Genomic DNA, 11,280 nt, shown 5'->3' on the forward strand with positions numbered 1-11,280 from the left:
TGAACATTTGGCTTATTATGGTTTCAAGCCTTGGCACTCAATGTACATAGGTGTTAGGCTACGCGCTCTACAAAAGGAAATAATTATTATCGTATAATGAAAAAAGAAGAGGTTTACAGAAAAGGGGTTGTGAAGAGGATCTGAATCATAGCGAGAACAACCTCCTTCATCAGTGAGAAACAATAGTTAATCAAGTACTGTACATAACATCGCAGACAAGCAATCGCAGGCATCCCAAGAGCCACAATGTTCTGGATAATTGCAGCAAGTTTCTTGGTGACTGTATGGTTTCAACAGAAGTAAAACTCCAGTGCCCTGCTTCCTTCTCTCCCACTCTTTCCTCCCAACACTCATGGAGAGCTGGTTTTCTCAGGGGAAGGAATGGAGGCAGGCTGTACAAAAGAAACAACAAGCAAGGGGGAAGTTGTGCTTTAAGTTCAGTCCCATGGCACCCAGTAACCAGTGCAAGAAAGGCATCTGCTGAGATGCAATAAGGCCAATCTCAAGGACTGCCATTTCTGGACTGTAACAAAGGATCTGACTCTTTTGTCTGTGAACCATATGCTCCTTACAGGCAAGTATGGAAAATCCACACTTTCCTTCTCCTCTAATGTTCCCACATTCTCCACCTACAAACATACACACAAACACATTCTAAAGCCTAAGCCAGCCTAAATATTTACACAACATGGACAAGAACACAGCTCATGCAGAATCAGCATTATTCCCTAAACAACTTTTCTTTGGCTGCAAGTTCCCTTCCAAGTACTTTCTCAATACCCAAAAGTTCCCATGCACAACCATGCAGTTGCATTCTCCTCTAACAATCTACTTGTCATCACAAGTGGAATTAACACAGTTTGCGCCCACTGATGATTCCATGGCCAGAGATGTATCCCACTATCGTCATATCAGTGACTTGTGTTTCAGTGTCAAGGGCACTATAACGATTCATGCCTTCCCAAGACAAGCAGACTCATCTGTTGAGCAGCAGTCATGGCCTTATTTGCTGGAGAATTGCACAATCCTACCTTTGCCCCTGTAACATTGCTTTAAATGTGTCCTCTGTCAAGAGCCATTCTGCAATCAGCATTGCTAACCATATGTTATTAATTAAGTAATTTTACAAAATTAGAAATACAAATCACATTGTTTTCAACCAAAATAATGATCTCCCAATTATTCTGCCAACAGAAATGACTTGTAGCTTTTGGCAGGTCTTTTCCCTTTGGCCATTGTTTTCTTAGTTATTAACAAGGTTACAGTTGGTCCTTTTGATTAAAAAGCTTTTTGGCCAGAATCACTGCTATGGGAAAACAAAACCTGAAATTCAATATCCTTCTAGAATTCTTTTGAAATTTGATCTCAGCTCCAATGAGGGAGGAAGGTGAGGGGCCACAGGGGACAGATTTTGTAACTTTTCCATTTTCTGTCCAACCGAAGATTCTTAAAGATGAGGCAAATAGGACTGGAAAGCAAAAAAAGAGTATTTTGTTCACTTGTCCCCCTGTAAGGTACACACCATATTACTTAAGAGCCGACAGTGACTATAAACTTTTAAAAAATATGAATTAGGCTCATGGAGTGTAGGTTAGAATAAGGCTACATAGCAAGGTGTATCTCCATGACTCTTTCAAAGTAGAGCATCCACATAGCCCTAGAAGATTCTTTCAGCCACTCTGGAGGAAAACAAAATTCAGGACCACAGAATCTGTGGCCTTCTTGAACTAGAAAAGAATCTTTAAAAGGTATATTTATTAGTGAATATACACAAAGAAATATCATTAAAAAATATTTTTAACGTTACCAAAATAACAACAGAATCATAGAATGGTCTGGGTTGGAAGGAACCTTAAAGATCACCTAGTTCCAACTCTCCTGCCATGGGCAGGGACACCTTCCACTAGACCATGCTGCTCAAACCCTGTCCAACCTGCCAGGGATAGGGCACCCGCAATATAACTGATCAACAATTGATTGTAAGAACTAGATTTCAACACAAGACCTGATCCTGCTAAACATACCCCCAAAATCAATCCATGTCCTTTAGCCCTTAATACCAAGAACAGTTTCATCTTAGATTACTTAGAAAGTAAAGTGTATGCAATCGGGTACTGCTGTACTCCCACTGGCACAAAGCTTAGTGCTTAAACCTTCAGCAAAATTAAACTTCTATGCATTTGCAGTCATATGAGAACCTTCAGAAGCACAGACTGGCTTCATCCCTGTGCAATACTTCAATAAGTAACACCCCAAAAATAAATAAAAATAAAAATAAAAAACAGGGAGGAAAGACCTGTACTATGCTTGTTCCTTCAAAAAAGGTTATTAAACAAGATGGTGAGCTGTTCCTGTCATATTTGTGAGATTCAACATCATACAGAGGGTCATAAATGTGCAGTAGCAGAAACAAGGAAAAGCATAAGGAGCATTTCCAGGTTTCTCTATGAACTGGCTTGTGGCAGGTACCTCAGATTGGATGTTTAAAGAAGTATTTTAAGTACTTCAAGCTTGGAAGATTTTAAGGCTTGGGCATAATTGTCTAAACAATTCAGAAAACTGTGCACAACTCTGTGCATCAGTGACACAATGAATCGAGCCTACCCTTCTCCCTTGTTTTGCTTTCTTGCTCCATCAGAGAGAACAAGTACAGACAAGAAATCCAACAGTAACCATGTGGAAACATCATTTTCAAGAAATAACACACCAGATTTTTCACAAGACAAACTGAAGGGAGCTGGATATTTTTCTTTTTTCTTTTGCACCAACTAAACATCTGGCCCCTAAAAAGAGCATACCACTATTTGCTGTAATTATTGCTCTGGCAAACAGGACATTGCTGTATGCAGGTTATTTCAGCAACTTTCAGATCTCAACCTTCGCAGCATCACAGCAGAAGTCCTAGTACAGCTACTACTGGCCATATGGAAATTTTTCCCTTCCCAGTCATGCAGCTAGAATAAATGCCACCTCTTCTGCTCTGACATGGTGCTTTGCCTGGGAGCAAACCAAGAAATTTCTTACTCAAGAAACCCTTGTCCAGAGCCAGTTCACTCTACTCTTGGGAGGAGGGAAGCAAGGAGGGAGGCAGGGGGAGGAAAAAAAAAAAAAAAAAAGAAGTCAAGCTCTTCAAAATTAACCCTTCAAAAGAGAACAGTGAAAAGCAAATGTTGAATGTTATCATTCTGACTGCAGAGACAGCAAAGCTAAAATTAAGTTGTGAAGTAGTCTTGCTTGACCTTAGAAGAAAAGATCATGCATTTCAAGACTTCTCACTATTAGTAAGATTTATGCAATGCTGCACCAGTGACACTCACAGAATGTGCATTAGGCTTGGCAAGTGGCCTGCAATCCAGCCACTTACTTCCATCATGTATTATAATGCAGAAACAGAGTCACACCTGCAAAGCCTATGACAAATGACATTTCATTAACTTTGAAGACTGCTGGATCATTTTCCCAGGTTACACGTGAGCCAGGCCATAACAGTCCTTTCAACAGCCCATCATGAAAAGAAAGTCACTATAATGTCTCAAGTATTTCAGGGAGTAAATACTTCTCAATTTGTTAATGATAAAGTTCTGTGTCAATTAGATGTAATGGGATAAAAGCCTATCATTAGAGATCCCAGGCCACACAAATTTAGAATGGTATTTCCCATTGCTCCCTGTGTCACTTCCCCACCTCCCTTTCTCGCTCTTCTATTTATTTAATTTTTTACTATTTCAAGTGACTAGCAGAATGGTCCAGTACATTTCACACAGTGTGCTTTCATGTCAAACAATCTTTCCAGGTATTTTATGTCATTCCCGTGATGATTTCACAGGATAAACAAATCAAACTGGAAGGTTTTACAAACATGAAAATGTCAACAGAAGAACACAGGATATTGTAACACCTTAGCCGCTTTCTTCCCAAATAGAAGGATTCTTTTCTCCTCAATCTGCCTTAACTTAGTTCCAACAACCAAAGCCTGTCTAAATCATACATATTACAGATATAGTAGGGCATTAGTCTGTGCTGCTGATAGAGGGCTTACAAAACAGCTCCTTCTACAACACATGTCAATGTTTTGCTCACTGTGACTTCTGTTGCCCTTAGTAATAGCACTTCTCTGCTCTCGTGGAAGGAGAGATGGGGATTACCCACATGTATAAAGCTAAGTACATTTTTAACATCTTTGCTGCACCAGGGCTCAAGACTGAACAACAAGGCTTCCTTGTGAAACTTAATACAGCTTAAACTGAGGCCTGCAATTGAATCCCACAGGCATGCAAGGTTCTGCAGACAACAGATCCATGGCAAAATTCAGCTTGAGAGCACTAACTGCACCCCAGTGGCCTCACAGAAATCTAGGGAGCAGGACAGCATTCACCCCACCTTTGCGGTTAGGTTAGTTCTCCAGGCTGTTTCAGAGAACATGAGGATCATAGGGTTAAAGTCCTGTAATATTCCTGCAGAAAGCAAGTGGGGAAGCACACACTGTGATAAACCAGCATGTCTCCCTTCTGCCTGGCCAAAGGCAGAGCCTGCCTAAAGCAAGAGGCAAGAGTCTGGCTCCTTAATGTAGAACATTAGTCCACCAATCTCCACTCAAACTTACCCTGAAGAAGGTATCAGGAACATTACAATCCTTCACAACTAAACTGTCCCCTCTGAACAATATCAGGGTGCACATCAGATCACAGCTTACACACATCACTGTCAGAAAACACATACAAATCCTCCCTCTGAATGAGGGCTGCCCTCTATGCCATCTCATTACACATTCAGATATCAGAGCCTTCCTCTTGCTCTGAGCCTTGCTCATCCATGAAGAAATTCAATCAGGATTAAACTGCATGAACTGCAAAGTTCTAGAGCTGCCAGAGCTCTGTTGGTGTTTGTTGGCCTCTCAAGAAATCATGCTGGTAACATTTATATTGTACTGAAAAACTATTTGCAGCTTGAAAGCAAGAAGCACACAAACGAAATTTTAACATTCATTAACTACAACCTGTGGAGCCAACTGGAGATGTATCTCTATTAGGAGCACTTTAACTGCAAAGATGCAAATGAACTTGACAAAATGTAAAGCACCCATGATCAGAAATTAAGAAATTCAGGTGATAACGTGGCAACATCATGTTGCTATTCCCTAAAGAAAGCAAACTCCATGAGTAAAACAACATCTTTGCTATTGTAAACATGCTTACAACCAACCTTATACTACCCACACTGCTCTGTGAGCTGGAAGCTACATTTTATGGCATTTGGTACAGGAAAAAGTATCTGAAAGAAGCCTGGCATGTACAGATGGCCCATAATAATTAGCCCTATCTAGTGTGTTGATCCACCTAAACCAGGCTATACTATTTTAGACTGACTAGGAAGGCTCTGAATCAAACACCACTACAACAATCTAAACTAGGTACTGATTGATTTATGTCGACATTATTTTATCTTAAAACACACTATGGCAGGCTTCATCCATTAATTTTTCCTGTTTAGGAGTTGAAGTTTGTGTGTGTCTGTATTACTATTATATTTCAACTACATACCCTATAGTAAATAATCTTAATGATCAAATGACAGGCTTCATATCTCTCTGAGCAGAGTTCATCTGATTTATTAAAATGACACCAGACATTTACTCAAGAAATAAACAGAACTGACATTATAGGATGATCTGAGGGGAACGCTCCAGGGTAAATACTGAGAGAAAGGAGTGGTTATGCATTCCATTCTTTTGTATTTCTTGCCTTATTCTTTACTTTATTCTTTCTAATGTTCATATGAGTATTGCAATACCTTTTGTGATCTTTAGACAGTAATTTCTGAAAAGAAGTCCTTGTTAAATGGTCAGCCTTTACAGAAGAAGGCCATTTGCTTTAATCTGGAAAAAGCAAGAGACTCTTTGTCTGCAATACAGTCTTAGTGAAACTGACTGCTTGCTCTGCAGTAGGGTCCCCCCTTGACAGGGAGTCATTGAGAAGCTCTGGATAAACTTCTTTGCCTCATCTCTAGTGATTACATAAGATTGTTGTCCTTCATCCCCATTCCCAGAAAACATCAATCATATTTACCTTGTTAAGATCATGGGTTTGTGTTTGTTAATAACAATAAAGGGAAACAAAAGGAAAGGGAGGAAAAATACACACTAAAAAAGATAAACCTCACAGACTAAGCACAAGTCCAGAGCTTCCTCTCATGACATACAGAGAAAATGACATGGATCCCTTCAGTAACAGTAAGAAGTTGTGTGGGTCACTTTTGGTAGCCAATTAAATTAAAACTTAAGGTAGCTGTTCTGTTATTTGCATAGTCTAATGCAACACAATACCTGTTTCAAGACACTGCTCTGGCAATCATCTATCCCTGCCTGCATCACTGCAGAAAGCAAACCCCCTCAAAGTGAAAGAAGGGAGGAGTTATTCAAATAATTCTAGTTATTCTTAAGTAAGTTGCAAGGATTCACACTCAAAAATACATGGAAAAAACCTCAAAAGCCTTACAATGACATTTATGGGAGCAAATTGTTTTCCATGCTCACATACCAACTAAAGACAAAAGAAAAAGAAGTGGGTTAGTGTCATTTTTAAAATCACAGTCAAGAGCCCAACAGAGTAAGATGCATCTGAAGAATAGAAACAAAATGTCAGAGCCAGGAGGACCACAAAGAACTTCTTTACAGCTTTCAGTTTTACAGAAAAGTACTCCGATGGTCTGGCGACTTCTGGTGAGAAGATACACCCTCAGACAATGAAATAATATCCGCACACAGTACAAGAGGCCAGTTAAGGCTTGCAGCACAGCACAAGAAGAAGCAACAGCACCTAGAAGGCAACTCTAGGTGGTCTAGCAGCATGTAAGCATTACCTTCTCACCTTTTTCTGACATGTGATTTGACAGTCCTTAATCAAAGCTGAAGCAAGGCCCAACAGCTCTCATTCCTTCAAAAAGAGAGTGCTTCAAGCTTGTACATAAGGAAGGGGAAGAGCCTGTAACATACACTGACTACATAAACATTAAGAAACACAATGTGAATGAGACATATCACAAGTCCTTTGCCTTGGCTACACTAACAGGGACAATGCTAAAACCTGGATTACCTTGCCTGACATCATTAAAACCATAGTTTAAGAGCGTTCCCCTAAAATCACAGTATCAGCAAGGCCACCTCACCAAAAACACCACCTCTGACACAAATCTTTTCCCCTCCCCTCACATACAGGATCATCTAATACCATGCCCTCCCATTCTCCCCTCAGAGGACAGATCTATGCAGGGAGATGTCCTGTCCTCTAGGCCAGAAGGTTCAGGTTTCTTAAAGCACTGGTTTTAAGTTTAAAGTGCTTTAGTTTTACAGCTGAAACGGTGATATAAAATATAATTTTGCCATTCAAGATTGCTCCATCTGCAACATGGGCCCTACACATGAAGGTCCCTATCTGCAACTGGCATAATTCAAAATAATGTTTCTTTAGCCAGCAATAATACGATCAGAACTCACAGCTTCAAACTCACTGGTATTATCACCACAACCACTGAAGACAGCTGGAAAATTATATTTAGCTACAACCAGCAAGTTAACCTGGTGCTGTCGTGAAAAATGTCTGTTTCCTTGACTCATCCATCATCAAGGCATAATAAACTTGTAATCAAAATTATATCACTTCAACTGTTGCTGCCAATCTTTCCTTAATGGACTTAATTTAATAATTTTTTTAAAATAAAAAGTTTCCATGTGTGTCTACAGTAGACAACAACAGTAACAATGGCCTCATAGGGACTGTGGAAAAAAACCAACCTACTTCACACTGGCAAAGTGCTCTGCCTACCAGATGTTACTGTGGCTCCACAGGGCTGGAGAGACTTACAGCGCAGAATTGAGCTTAACTGACCTTTTGAGTGAAAAGAGTTAATCTTTTCTTTTCCCAATTCTGTTTTCTTTGCCACTGGCTGGAATCCAACCAGGAGGGTTGTTTGCTGTTGTTTCAGGGGGGTCTGGGGGTTTGGGAGAGTTAGGTCCCCACAGGTAACATCGCAAAGTCTCACTGTAACTTTCATGAGATGGCAAATTGCTATTCCCCTTCAGATACTTTCCTCATTCAAAAGTTTTGCTCTTTGTTTCCCCTTTCTTCCACTCACTCATGAAGATGAGACCAATTCAATGATTACTGGAGTTCTGGGCTTTTCTGCTGAGCTTCAAAAATACAATTACTTCTTTCGCTAGATGAAAATAGCACCACTACAAAGTAGAAAGGTAAATTAAGTTCCACAGTCAAGGCAGAGACTCACATCCAGATTCAGCAGACTGAGAGATTTTGAAACTTAGGATGGCAAAACCTCTGCCAAAGTCACTGGGAATTTTGCTTGGGTCTCAACATCAAAGGAGTATTATTATGGTATTTTCAGCACCTACAGACCAGTTTCTACCAGCTTTAGTCCCAGTCTTTTAATCACAAAGCAAACCCAAGATTAACAGAGAGTGAAGTGAATCAAAACCAGAGAAGATTCACTTCAGTTGGAGCAAAAGTACTGTTTCTATTTAAACTAAAGCAGTACTTAGACAAACAAATGGCTTTTAAGTTGCTATGGGCACATTTTGGCTTGAAATAAGAAAAATTATTAAAACAACAATTTAAATACAATTCTGGATCAACATTCTTGAGGCCAACAAACCTAGAGTAGTTAAGGCTGTTGACAGGATTTTTTAACAGGACTATGCAACATCATTGTCTAGTGGAGGGCTGATGTCCATGTCCAAGAATCCAACTTAACTTGTTACACTGATGCCCTCTCTGTGATACTCAGGAAGCACCAGAGGCATGGACACACAGTTTATGAAGAAAAGGGGAGAGGGAAAACAGTAAAAATCCCTTTTTTCCTCAATGGATGTGCATAATAACTTGGTTTCCATCTAAAAAAAAAATAATAAAAAGCTAAGGGCTTTGGCAGCTAGTATTGATTCTCTACCAGGCTTCTTCTGGGAACTGAGTATTTTGCATTCACACTCTGGGATACAAACAGGGAATTCATCTTGGGACTCAGCCAGTGTAATGTTATACCAATGTGTTGATTCAGAAGCAAAAATCTTCAAAGAGACTCAAGCTGCTGAAATTCTGGAGAGAAAAAAGGAAGGACCAATATGCAAGTAACTACATGTGTCAATGGGCTGTGACTGAAACTAAAGGACTTGACTTTGCATTCCTCCTAAATTCAGTGGGGAAACTGGGGCAGGAGAGGTGAATCACCAGAAGTTTTGCTCAAGGAATGTAAAACAGAACACAAGGTCCATGGCCCCATTGGTATTTTACAACTATATAATGCTGGTGATTTCATTAGAGCCAGCCCAGATTTATTAAAAACCAGAATCAAACCTTAGGTCTAAGGAAGCCCTTAAAATAAGTCTTTGCTAATGCCTTATTATTTTAATGGTGTAAATCCACAGGAAACAGTCAGGCTATCCAAGATTTACAGTAGTGCTAGTGAAAGCGAGATTCAAAACTTAACATACAAGTTTCTTGGATCTGTGATATGCTCATTTGCTAGTTTAAGCACAGGCATGAAAATCATCAGTGACCAGATGCTAAGAAGAGAAAAGAAACCTGTGAAAATTAGACCTTGCCTCAAAAAAACTTCACAGATAAAGTTACTTAAAAAAAAAAATAGGTATTTGTGACTATCATCCTGTGCTGGTGAACACAAGCATCATTTCATTAACAGAGGAACAATCATTCCTGCTGGCCACCAGCCACTGCTTGACCATTTTTCTGAATGGGGCACAGCACAGATGTGCTCACCTCAAACAACATGCCTAGCATGACTTATTGTGCCAGCTAGGCTTGACGGGTAGTAAGCAAGGAAGACAAGTCAACACCTGCTCAGCCCTTCTGGTAAATCCACATCACTTCATTCCTAAAGAAGTGCAAAGCCTTTCGAGTCCTCGGGACATGGCTCGCTGCACCACCTGGGGTCCTGTCCTCCAGTCTGCAGTTGAGAAAGTGCTGCCCTTTTCCACTCTGTATTTGTAATCAGGATCCTAAAATGAAGAATAAAGGACCTGATCTGCTTCTTGCTTACACCATTGTAAATTAGAAACAAACCCATCAGCATTAGCAGCCTTACATGAGTATAAAACAGGTGTGAGAGTAGAAACAGGCCTATAAACTCAGATGAATTTAGAAGGCAATGTATTACTTTCCAATCGTGCAGAGATTACATTACATTATATATATACACACATACACACACAGCATTTTTAAAACCTCTCCAAGAAATCCAACAGAAACTAAGCAGAGCATATGGAAATTTAACTGGTTGCTCATAAAAAGCTGTTAATATGTGCCAAAGTCAAAAGACACAGTGCAGTCTACTACACAGGCTTGTTAAAAAAGAAGCAAAGCAGCATTTTTAACTACAACTACCTGATAGGTGGAACAGCAGCTTCACTTATCTTAGAAATACAAATTTTTTGTATTTTTAAAGATTCTGAGCGCTGAGGAACTTTTTCCTTTCGGTTTCGTTGTTGCTGTTTGGGGTTTTTGTCCCTGAACCTCTGGAGCAGATTTCCAGGGCTTAAAAAACCCCAGCATTTCTTGCCGCTGCCTCCGGCCTATTTGATGTTCCTTTGCTGCCACCAAGTGGAAAAGAAGCAATAAAGCTAAAATTTGCGAAAAGGGCCTGTAGCTGGCACCATATAGCAAAGGTCTCGTCTAAATTCGCTTTCCTTTCCTAGTTTTAACTTCGGCCGCTACCTCCTCCGGGGCTGGCTGCAGAGAGAGAAAAGGCACAGCCACCGCCATTATCAATTAACCGCAGGGTCCTCTGCAGCAGAACCACCCTGAGCAGCCTGCCACAGCACTCCCATCCGTAGCATATACTGGGGAAACATGAGAAGATTAGTGGAGAAATAACAAAAACGCGATTATTATCACACACCACCTCAAACAGACGTTGTAAGGAAAGTTCTCCTCAAGCACCAAGTGCATTTCCCTCAGTAACATACCCACACTTTACCTCCTTGCTCTGACTACTGTGTGACACAGGTTCACTTCATAGAGTTAAGTGCAAGATAGAGTAAATCCTACCTTTTACTTGTAGAGGGACCGAAGGACAGGTCAAAACAACGCTGGGAGGCAAACGCGTTCTGACAGCCCTGCTCACCTGAGGTGAAGCGCCATTTTAGCCCTGGGGCTGGGCAGTGATTAACCGCTAAATGGCGCTTAGGGGCAAGGCTGGAGGGTGAGCTATGGCTTTTGGCTCAATGGGTCAGTGCAGATGAGGAGAAAAAAGAAC

Source organism: Pezoporus wallicus, unplaced genomic scaffold (genome assembly GCF_028554395.1).
Source record: "Pezoporus wallicus isolate ANWC-B61680 ecotype Strahan unplaced genomic scaffold, APGP_CSIRO_Pwel_v1 contig_4191, whole genome shotgun sequence".
Taxonomy (NCBI): Eukaryota; Metazoa; Chordata; class Aves; order Psittaciformes; family Psittacidae; genus Pezoporus; species Pezoporus wallicus.